Source organism: Pelodiscus sinensis, chromosome 3 (genome assembly GCF_052426305.1).
Source record: "Pelodiscus sinensis isolate ZL-2025 chromosome 3, ASM5242630v1, whole genome shotgun sequence".
Taxonomy (NCBI): Eukaryota; Metazoa; Chordata; order Testudines; family Trionychidae; genus Pelodiscus; species Pelodiscus sinensis.
The window spans coordinates 195481243-195493319 of NC_143054.1; the positions used below are offsets into that span (position 1 = coordinate 195481243).

A 12077-nucleotide genomic window follows, 5' to 3' on the forward strand; every position below is an offset into this window, starting at 1 on the left:
AACGCAAAAAAACAGAAAGAAAATTTCAAAAAGCAGAAGAAAAAATGAAACATTGTAATCAGAGGCTTTATTTAATGGGACTTCTGCTGTTTCTTTTCCCACATTTCTTTGAAGTTTACATCATAACTGGTCACATTCAGTTCATGCACGCATTCAGGCTGCATGAGTAATTAAGAGTTTTTAAAATTGTGAATTAAGTTTTCATTTTCATTTTAAAAGTTGCATGTATTTTGGGAAGGACAAAAGTGCCATATTTGGCTCCATACTGAGCCATATTTGGCTCGAGAGCCAGATAGTCTACAGATGATCAGAGGCATGCCTCCATGCACATGCATTGCAACTGTGCGTGCCATTACTGCTGGCGGCACAGCTAGGTATTCACTTGCATGTGCAGTTTCCAGAGTGGTGCGTGCTGTCCTGCTACACGCACTAGTGAACTCACTGCACTAACATGCCCTTTCAGCAAACCTGTGCGCTCCGTCGGAACTTCACACTCCTGCTGTGGAAAGTCGTGGCTGAAGTTAGGCACTTAGGGTACGTCTAGACTACATGCCTCTGCCAACAGAGGCATGTAAAATAGGCTACCCGACAGAGTCAATGAAACGGGGATTTAAATATCCCCGGCTTCATTAAAATAAAAATGGCCGCCGTGCTGTGCCGGCTCAGCTGATCGTTGGCACAGCACGTGAGTCAAGACGCGAATCGGTCGACAAGAGAAGTCTTCGTCCACTGCTCCTGTAAACCTTGTTTCACGAGGCACAAGGGAGCGGTCGACAAAGGATTCCTTTGTCGACCGCGCCACGTCTTGACTCGCGCGCTGTGCCGACGATCAGCTAAGCCGGCACAGCACGGCGGCCATTTTTATTGTAATGAAGCCGGGGATATTTAAATCCTGGCTTCCTTGACTATGTCGGGTAGCCTATTTTACATGCCTCTGTCGGCAGAGGCATGTTGTCTAGACATACCCCTAGGGTCTGTTGACACTGCAGTTACACCCCTGGGGTGGCCCGCGGCAGCTGACTTTGTCTCTCACCACTCGCGCTAAGGGACTGTTTAACGGCAGAGCAGACATCCCGCCTGGCAGCGTCCTGGCTCCGGGGCTCAAGCCACACACGAATGTCTGCACTGCAGTCCCACAGCCCCTTTGTCCAAGCTGTGGGCGTCTAGTTGTGGTAGAGACCCCTTGGGGGAGCTAACCGGATCACACTCGGCTTTGCCTGCTGACATCGATGGCCGTGGCGGTGCGCTCGGGCCTGTGGAAAACTCCCTCGTCTCTTGTTGAGGAATATTCTCGTCCCAGAACAGTCACAAGTGCGGATCATTTAAAGAGCCACCTTCTCGGCTCTGAAATACACCACCGGCTTCCCAAGCCAGTAACTATTTGTGTCCAGTGCAGGACCAGTTTGGTTCATCTGCATTTTATCTGTGCAAAGTAACTTTCCCCTTTCTCCCCAGCACGTCACTTGCAACTTTGTCATGTACGTTATCCCTTGGCAAAACGGAATTAGCCTCCAGGAAAATAAATGCCAGTAAGCTCCTGTTTGTTCCCGTACACGTCGGCAACCCGTGGCTGTACATTTGCTGTGCTTTTCTGAACGCAATAATCGGAGCACCCTTGCGAGATGGGCTGCTGTCCCTTGCTGGCACCTCACATGCTTCTGTATTCCTGTGCAACGCAAGTACTGCTGTAACCGTCCTGGAAGCACAATAGAATCTGTTTGGTTTCTTACCTCGAATGACTTTGTTTCTCTGCGAATAAACACTTGAACCGAACTTGGCAGCAGCAGAGGTTCTGAGATGTGTGTGTGTCCCTGTGGCCGTGACTGTCAGAATGAAAACTAAGTAATCTGATTAGTCACAAACAGTCATTTTGTTCTGGGATGAGATCAAAATGAGGGGTCCGTGTGTGGGAGGGGGCTGTGTCATGTGGTTCGATTTATTTTAGATCCAAGGGAAACCAGGACACACTAGGGCTACTTAAACCACTTTCTTATTTATTGCAAGCTTTAAGCAGGTAATACAGTTATTAGCCTTAAGAACAAGTGCTATACAATTTAAACTTTAAATACTATACATTCTAAAGCAATTAATACAGCGCAAAGCAATACAAAAACAATTGCTAAAAGATCTACTATATACAATAATAAACCCTAATTCACTCACACTTCACCCGTATGCTACCTACAGTGCCAGGCAGGAGTTCGTGGTTCCGTCTTTTCCCACCCATAGGAACGCCACCACTGACGTAGCCGGTGTGAAGGGCCGAATCACTTCTAGTTCCATCAAGGAAGACGTGTGGGTCAGTCCTGCCCATTCCCTCCCACCGATTGTTCTTACTAAGGCCAATTTATAGCAAAGCGAGACTTGGTCGTTCTAATAATGTTCACCAATAGATGACGTGTTGTGTAGGATACGTCACATGCCCAATGCCCCTATCTGGGGTACATCCTGCTGCTGAGGATGTTGCTGCTCTGTGCACAGTTGACAGTTCTATGGCTGCATCTGTACTTTTTGCTTATCAGAAACAAGTACCAGTACAAGGCCGCTTGTCCTGTGTGCTTGACGTGGTCTCGCGTACCAGGCTTAATCTGCATTGTTATGCAAAACGATTCCTGGCTCTCAGGCCTTGCCTGTATGCTTTGTCACCCCAGACTTGAGACAGGCCAGAAATCCACACAGTGGGCAAGGCAAACATCACCATTTATTGCCAAGGCAGGGTAGTGCAGGCTCCCCTATAGGCTGCCAGGCAATGAGATAGGGAAGGGGGTGAGAGTGGGCATCTGGGTGGGAGGAAGAGTGGTGGAGCAGGGTTGGAATGGAGGTCTGGCTGGAGCTTGTGCAACTGTCAGTGGGGTGATGAAAGTGGGGAGTAACTAAGCGTTTCCGGAAATAGTAGTGGAGTAACAAGTAGAATATTTCCTAAAAAAAAACCTACTTGAGAAAAGTTGAAGTATCACAAAAATAAATTACTTGAGTAAAGTACAAATACTGGAAAAGCGAACTTGAGCGGTGTAATGACGTATTTCTACTTGGTTACTTTCCACCTCTGTCCAAGGGTTAACCAAGGCAGCGGCGTCTCCCCGCCCAGATCTGCTGAGGGTCTGGGACACCAGCTCGGAGAGATGTGAACTGCCCCATCACGCCGGAAGGAGCGAAGACCTAGGAGCCCCATCGAAGGTTGACTCCAGTTTCAATTGCGCAAGGATGTTCAGAGAACATGCAGTGTAATGGGAGAGGTAACTAAAGGGGTGGAACTTTTCTTATGGGTGGATATTTTTCAAAGAAGTGCCCCCATCATTTTACACCCCTTCCCCACCCTTGAATACACCTGAATCTTCAGTGCACGATGGACACCTAGACACATGGAGCAGGTATCCCAAGCACAGCCCGCTGGGCTCCCAGGCTGTGTCTAGACTGGCCACTTTTTCCGGAAAATCAGACGCTTTTCCGGAAAAACTTGCCAGCTGTCTACACAGGCCGCTTGAATTTCTGGAAAAGCACTGACGATCTCATGTAAGATCGTCAGTGATTTTCCGGAAATACTATGCTGCTCCCGTTCGGGCAAAAGTCTTTTCCGAAAGATTTGCGTAAAAGGGCCAGTGTAGACAGCACAGTACTGTTTTCCACAAAAAAGCCCTGATCACGAAAATGGCGATCGGGGCTTTTTTGCGGAAAAGCGCGTCTAGATTGGCCATGGACGCTTTTCCGGAAAAAGCGCTTTTCCGAAAATGCTTTTAACGGAAAACTTTTCTGTTAAAAGCATTTCCGGAAAATCATGCCAGTCTAGACGTAGCCCCAGTGTTTTTAATAGTTAAACCTGACGCCACCTCCCTGAGAGCCTGAGATTTCATTTCAGTGTTGTTGGAAGTACCGCCAAGGGTAGGAGCACTTGGAGAGACCCGCAGGATGTTTCCTCTGCAGACAAACCACCACAAATAACAGGTTTGATCCCGCAGATAGGTTCAGAAGTGTTTACAGGCTTGTAGGTGATCCAGACCCTACCGTAGAGGAGGGTGGGAACATTGTGAACAATGATGCAGAAGTGTTCAGTGCAGCAATATCCATCGGGAAGGAAAGAGGGATTAGTCTCACGCCAGGGTGATGAAAGGCTGTCCAGTCCATTAGTAAATAAGTAGGATGCTAAACCACAGCTACTCAGGCTGAACATTTTAAAATCAGCAGCCCCAAGAATCCACAAAGAGGTTTCCATCCCGGCTATACCCAGCTTAGCATAGCCTGGGACTCTGCAAGCCCAAACCGCAGCTGGGCTTAATCAGCTCTAACCCATGCCTTGAGCTGGGAAACTACTAAGTGGTAAACAAGTTTGACCTTGGTCTCAGCCCATAAGAGCGATAAGAATGGCACTGAGCCAGATATGTGCACACTCGGTAAACAACTGTAGTATAAGTAGTGTAGGGAGTCCCGTGCCCATTGAGTCTCAACAGGGACCTAGACCTTGAAGGGTGCCCTGGATCCCCCTAGCTGGAGCCACATCCACTGTGGCAGGTGCAAGGTGACCGGAACTGGACTCCCCGCAGACCTGAAAGGGCGTAAGCATTTCCAAGTGCCTGTTACTCTTACATGCATTGCTTTACCTATGCTGATTGTTGTACTACTTTGCAGTAGCTGTGTAACCATCTGGCAGTATTAAGCCTGTAATAGTAGTATTTTTACATACTGGGGTATGTTTACACTACAACGTTAATTCGAACTAACGGATCCAGACTTAAAAACTAGTTCGAATTAGCGTTTTGCTCATTCGAACTAGCATGTCCACATTAAGTGGACCCTGAACTGGGGTTAAGGATGGCCGGAAGCAGTGCCGGCAGGGCATCAGAGGAGGACTTAGAGCGTGGAGATGCTGCCTCAGGCTAGCTGAGGGCTGTGCTTAAAGGGTCCCGAACCCCACCCCGGACAGGCAGTTCTCAGGGGTGCCCCGCTTCCAAAGCAGTCGTGGCTTGGATTGCCCGGAGTACCCACACTGGGCACATCACACCACTCGGCCATCAGACCGGTTGCACTTGCTGCAGGCTGCCATCTGGGGAGAGGGGGCAATTGGGGGGCTGCAGGAGAGCTTTCACCCCCACAAGCCCGCAGAGCCAGCCCAGTCCTCCCCATCGGGGGCTCATGCCCCATTCCTCCCTCACCTCCTTCCACTTACCCTTCCCTAGCCCCTCTTCTTGATGTACAAAATAAAGATAACATGTCTTCCAAAATGGAATCTGTCTTTATTGAACAAAACTGGGGGAGACTGGGAAAAGGAGGTGGGAGAGGGGAAGAGAGAGGCTGGGAGAGGGGAGGGCAACTAAAATGATCAGGGGTTGGGAACAGGTCCCATATGAAGAGAGGCTAAAGAGACTGGGACTTTTCAGCTTAGAAAATAGGAGACGGAGGGGGGACAGGATAGAGGTCTCTAAAAGCAGGAGTGGGGTGGAGGGGGTGCATACAGAAAAGTTCTTCATTAGTTCCCATAAAGAAGGACTAGAGGACACCAAAGGAAAGGAATGGGTAGCAGGCTTCAAACTAGTAACAGAAAGTTGTTCTTCACAAAGCAAAGAGTCAACTTGTGGAACTCCTTGCTGCAGGAGGCTGTGAAGGCTAGAACTAGAACAGAGTTTAAAGGGAAGTGAGATCAAGTCATGGAGGTTGGGTCCATGGAGTGGTATTAGCCAGGGGGTAGGAGTAGTGTCCCTGCCCAAGGTTTGTGGAAGGCTGGAGAGGGATGGCACGAGACAAATGGCTTGGTCACTGTCTTCGGTCCATCCGCTCCAGGGTCTGTAGGGTTGGCCGCTGTTGGCAGGCTACTGGGCTAGATCGACCTTTGGTCTGACCCAGGACGGCCATTGTAAGCTCAGGGCTCAGGGTCGGGGGTCTCAGTGGACCCCCTTGATTCTCTTGCACACCTGCTCCTGGGTGGCCAGGCTGGCAGCTCTCCTGCCCTAGACGGCTACTTTCCTGTGCCTAGTGCGGAGATCATGGACGAGGTCCACGATGTCCGCACTAGCTCAGGCGGGTGCCCGCGTCTTGCCGTCCCGGGCAAGCTTCCGGGAGCAGCCAGCCTGGTCCTGGGAAGAGGGGGAGGGCTGGGGGGCATCGGGTGGATGGCTCGATCCGTGCCAGGTGCAGGGTCTGCTGGCTGGGTGCTGGCAGGCTTGCACCTGGCACAGGCACCGTAGCCAGCCCGTGGCCCTTTAAGGGGTCTGGGACTGGGAGGGCAGCATACGAGTTTCCCTGGTGTTGGCCAGAGTGGCCACCAGGGAAAGCTGGGGAGGGCTAGCCTCCCACTAGTTCGAATTAAGGGGCTACACACCCCTTAATTCGAACTAGCTAGTTCGAACTAGGCTTAGTCCTCGTGGAATGAGGTTTTCCTAGTTCAAACTAAGCGCTCTGTTAGTTCGAATTTAATTTGAACTAGCGGAGCGCTAGTGTAGCGCCTATGAAAGTTAGTTCGAACTAACGTCCATTAGTTTGAACTAACTTTGTAGTGTAGACATACCCATGGTGAGATTAATAAAAGTAACTATCCCTAATCGACTCTGTCTTGAAGTGAATCCACAACCCTGTTGTGCCCTGCCCCTATGGCTTGACATGACTCTCCTGTACTCGCCTCGCTACCCCCTTTTGGGGTGAAACCCCCCAATGAGAGAAACACTGCACTAGGGGATTCTACTACGACCCCAAGATCCAACTCAGCCAGTGGTTCTTGGCAGACTCTTTTCCATAACTTCTATGAAGGTGGTTGTAGATTCCCAGGGATGTTTTCTATATTTCAAATATCTGCCTGACTAGAGATTGGAGGACTAAAGGGAGGTCATGGCCAAGGCATGTCTTTCCAACATCAGTGTCCCTGGCGTTAAGTGCCCACATACTCGTCTGTACATGTTGTTGTAGAAAGAACCCCATTACTTACTCAGGAACAAAAATACGGTGTCTGCCTGCCCCTTGTATCAGCCAGATTTTATCCAAATTCTCTGACCTTGGAGTCTCCTGCCGGCTGCTGCCTCCTTGTTCATTTCCTAGAACAGCAAAATGGAAGTTAGCCTCAACACAAAATTCTTTGTCCTGGGGGCATGGCCAACCTCAGGCAGACCAACATCCGGAGCCAAATAAAAAAATCATTGGACTAGTTTAAAATAATGAGATAAAAAAAATCAATCAATCAATCAATTAAATCAAATCAAATCATTAATTCGTTCATTTTGTGTCTTTTTTGTGTCTTTGCTTTCTGAGCCTTCAGGACACACGGGGGTCCTGTTTTCACCCTTTTCTCTGCAAACGTGGGATGTGAGACATTTTATACAGGAAAACAGAGGGTGCGCCTACACTCCAGAGCCTATACTGGCATAACTGTGCCAGCACAGACCCCTAGTTTAGATGCGGCCCACACACACAGAAGGAGTTTGGTGTTGTCATAACAACACCCTCTCCCCACTCAAAGCCCTCTCAGACTCACAGCTTGGGCAGCCAGGCCCAGTAGTCAGAGCAGGGGCAGCCAAAGACCAGCACTCAGAGCCATGGGTCAGAGCCGGAGTCAGGAGTCGAAGAGAGAGCCAAAAGGCAGGTCTCAGACTCAGACTTTAAGGGCAGAAGGAACTTTCGAGAGCATCTGGTCTGACCTCCTGTACATCGCAGGCCACAGAACCTCACCCCCTCACTCCTGTCATAGACCCACCATCACTGGCTGGTTACGGAAGGCCTCAAATCCCATTTCTAAGTCCTCAAGTTATGGAGAACCTACCACTTGCACTGGCTGAACCCAGCCTGTGACCCAGGCCCCATGCTGCAAAGAAAGGCAACTCCCCTCTCCCCCACTCCCAAGGGCTCTGCAAATCCGACCCATGGGAAAATTCCTTCCCATCCCCAAACATGGGCTCGGTCAGAGAAGGAGTATTTTACCAAGCCCCACCAGCCAAACGCCTGGGAAAGAATTCTCTGCAGTAACTCAGGCTACATCTACACTACGAGTTTTGCTGGACGAGGCAATGCAAATGAAGCACGGATTAGCATTTTCTTGTGCTTCATTTGCATAATCTCTTCCGATCCATTTTTGCGCAAAAACAAGCAGTGGGGATGTTTCCTTTTCGTGCAAAAGCCCCCTTTTTGTGCAAAATCGGTATAGCTCCTTTTTTTGAGGCCTAAGGAGCTTGTGCAAAAAGGGGGCTTTTGCGCAAAAAGGAAACCTCCCCACTGCTTGTTTTTGCGCAAAAATGGATCGGAAGAGATTATGCAAATGAAGCACAAGGTGCGGGGAGTCTGCCACTCCCACACACGGGGCTTCAGGCAAGGAGCAGAGTCCGGGGGAGAGCTTGGGTTAGGCCTAGTGCCCCACGGGGTGACGACAGGTCTGTGGAGGGCTGCGTGTGAGTCTGTGTCAGTAAAACCAGCCAGGAGCCTGGTGGCACTTTACAGACAGATCCCATGATTAGGGCAGAAGCTTTCGTGGGCCACATCGCCCGGCCTCAGACGCTGAAAGAAAAGAGCAGAAAAAAGGCAGAGACAGGAGGGCAAAATCCGAATGGATGCGGCTCTTCTCCAGCAGCCAGGAGGGGCCGAGAGTAGCCCCAGGGGAAATTCTTGGGCTAGTCCCCTTACAGCTCCAGCAGCCTGCACACAGACATTTGTTCTCCTCCGCTGCCACCTACTGGCCGCTGGCAGAAGCGCCAGCAAACGGAGCACTGAAATCTGACAGCCCATTTCACAGCCTGAGGACTCTGCTGGGCGTGGGGATGCCCCTGCAATGGGGAGATTCAGACTGGGGCAGCTGGCTCTGGCCGGAGCAGTCACTGAGAATGTGCTGGGGGCTGCAGTGGGCAAGCCATGGAAATCCCATCGACTATTTGATTAATTAATGAATCTAAATTTAACATCCCTAATTGACATATTGTAAATAGATGCAACTCCTTTTACTTAGGCACTTCAAATGGCAGAGAGGCACCAAAACTCCTTTGGGGCTCTAGCCCCGAGCGCTTTTGCAACCTTTCACCACTCTGAACCTTTGCTATATTTCATAGAATCATAGGACTGGAAGGGACCTCGAGAGGTCATCGAGTCCAGCCCCCCGCCCTCAAGGCAGGACCAAGCTCCGTCCATACCATCCCTGACAGATGTCTATCTAACCTGTTCTTAAATATCTCCAGAGAGGGAGATTCCACCACCTCCCTTGGCAATTTATTCCAATATCTGACCACCCTGACAGTTAGGAATTTTTTCCTAATGTCCAATCTAAACCTCCCCTGCTGCACTTTAAGCCCATTACTCCTTGTCCTGTCCTCAGAAACCAAGAGGAACAAATTTTCTCCTTCCTCCTTGTGACACCCTTTTAGATATTTGAAAACCGCTATCATGTCCCCCCTTAATCTTCTTTTTTCCAAGCTAAACAAGCCCAGTTCATGAAGCCTTTCCAATAGTACCCTTTCCAATTTCTCCACATCTTTCTTGAAGTGTGGCGCCCAGAACTGGACACAGTACTCCAGCTGAGGCCTAACTAGTGCAGAGTAGAACGGCAGAATGACTTCACGAGTTTTGCTTACAACACACCTGTTCATACAACCTAGAATCATATTTGCTTTTTTTGCAACAGCATCACACTGTTGACTCATATTCAACTTGTGGTCCACTATGACCCCTAGATCCCTTTCCGCCATGCTCCTTCCTAGACCAGTCGCTTCCCATCTTGTATGTATGGAACTGATTGTTCCTTCCTAAGTGGAGCACTTTGCATTTCTCTTTATTAAACTTCATTTATATCATGGGAAGCATCAGGTGATACCCAACAAGTTCCCCTAGCACTGGAGATACCCAGACTTTCAAAGCCGGCTTTCTTCCTCACTGCCAGAAGACTTCTTCTGAAAAAGGTGCAGCAAGTAACCAGAAAAAGAATTTGCTGATGCAGGATTTCATTGGAGGAAGTATGATGGTGCTTTGGGATTTTTCCTTGAAACAAAGCGTAGTTAGGTAGCAGATATTTTCAGAATTCCACCTCCACTCATTCTCAGCTTCCCTTTCTATGCTAGCCTTACAAACAACAGACTTGTTCTTAGGGGACTTAATCCTCTATTATTAATTCAAAGTTGATTTCATGTTGATGGCTATACAAATATGTGCTTATCTATACTCTGTTCCCTGTGTGTGCTCAAAGTCTTATCTGCTGTTTTAGTGACTGCAAGATTGTTTTGTGGCTTTTCACTCCCCTGAGGCCTGCAGAAAGAGAATGAGAGTGATGCAAATCCTATTGTATTTTGTGCAGCCTTCATATAATTAACTACTGAACTCCAAGTAGTCCCACTTGGGGGAAGCCCTTTAAAGATCAGGGGCAGGAGAGCAGAAAGATGAAGGACATAAATGGAAGACAATAGGATTGCACAGGGCTATTTTAAGGCCTAATTTCCCCTGCTGCTGATGGTGCATGTGGCGGAAGGAAGTCCCACTGACTCAAGGTGAAATATTGGCCCCCTTGAAGTTTACGGCAAAACTCCCACTGGCTTAATTCGAGGCAGAATGTCATCTCTAGAGCCTAAGATGAACTAGCAGGAGCAGAGCTGGTAGCTAGAAACAACAGGTCCAGTTTTGCTTGCAACTCCTGATGTAACTGTGGTAACCTCCCTTTCCTTCCAAGCTAACTGGGAGCCGACAACACATGAGTATGTCCTGGGAGCCCCCAGCGATAAATCTGAGCTAATCTGTGCAATGGGTCTAACCTACAGGACCCAATTATAAATGCTCTATGAACACTATAGTCTTAGACTAGAGTGACCACATCTTTACTTAACAATTTAGAAAAACATGTTGTATCAGACTGAGAATAATTACAGTGTCACAGTGTGATGGGGGGTGTCACTTACCCCTCACAAGTGGCCTCCTCTCCTCTCCCCTCGACTGGCCAAGTGTGTGTGCCGGCACGCCCTGCTATGATGGCTCTCCTTTGACCCAGCCCTCCCCTAGCCAAGTCTGTGCCTCTTGAGCTCCAAAGAGGAACTGCCTCACTCTAGCCCAGCAGCTTCCTTTTAACTGGTTTGCTGGGCCCTGATTGGCCATGTCCTCTGCAGCCACTCTAGCTTGCCTGGAGGACTTCTCTATGGCTTGCTGGGGCCACAAGGGCCTCGTCCACCCCATGACACGTAGCCACTTTGGGCCAGTAGGGGGCATGTCAGTTAATAAGTGACATGTGCAGCAGCAAACAGAATCTAACTAGCTTACTACACTTGTGTCACAAAAGCAGGATCTGGCCCATCATCTAGGACGTCTAAACAGTCATTGAGTCATGTTAAACATCGGACCCACAGTGTCATTTTTCACAACAGAACAGCACTTCAGGAAATAACAAGGGAAGCCCAAAGAATTCCTTAAGGGATTAGTAAACCAGCGAGGAGTCAGTGACCCAAGAACGGCTATTAACCCTACAAAGGCCCTCAGCGGTGCTCCTGGTCTCAGGTATATGGAAAAAAGAGCTATGGATTTTTAAAATGAGTTGCACCCTTTCAGCTAACACTTCAGATCCTGCACTGGTGTAAATCAGCAAAGTGCTAGACCGCTAATGACTTCAAGGCAGTTCTGCTGTGGATCTGGCCCAGCGTGCACTGACCATTTCTAGAGAATCAGAACCCTGAATATTAGCCAGAAGGATCGAATCTTTCAGCTTTCCACCGAGTTTTGAATTTCCCTAAGACTTGCCTTTTCTTGCTGCTCTGAATTTTCCTAGAGCACTTGGCTCTTAACAAAGTTTGAGCTATTGCTTCTCTTTTAACCCAACTCCTTCCTTTTAGCTTTTCAGACTGATCCTCTTCCTATGAATCTCATTGGTAGTTTGGTTAGACCCAATGAACCTGGATGGAGGGATACAGAGCAAAAAGAAGGGCAGATACGGGAGGACGCACTGTGAAACGTGTGCTGACCCATACAAGAACAGTTACCCAGGACTGGGTGGAATAAGCATTGCAGGACTACTAAAGAAGGGCGTATTACTGTAGCTATTCAAAGACTATTTCCTTGAAGTTGGTTGGGTCTGAGCCAAGTTGGAATATTGGCCTGCAAGAAGCAAATCAGATGGGATACAATAAGCCAGTAAGAAAATGGTAAAA

At 48.8% G+C, this 12077-nt stretch overlaps 1 protein-coding gene across 3 annotated transcripts in view; it reads right to left on the reverse strand.

Moving 5' to 3' along the window:
• Nucleotides 1-12077, reverse strand: part of LOC102451311 (uncharacterized) — a 103742-nt gene that overhangs the window by 35432 nt on the left and 56233 nt on the right. For 2 of the 3 annotated variants that reach the window (XM_089777555.1, XM_089777556.1), the window contains one exon: nt 6911-7016. The gene's annotated coding sequence lies outside the window, so the exon portion shown is untranslated. Of the gene's footprint in view, nt 1-6910; nt 7017-10841; nt 11044-12077 lie in introns of those variants that run through there. The other variant, XM_075925733.2, reaches the window with a different exon arrangement.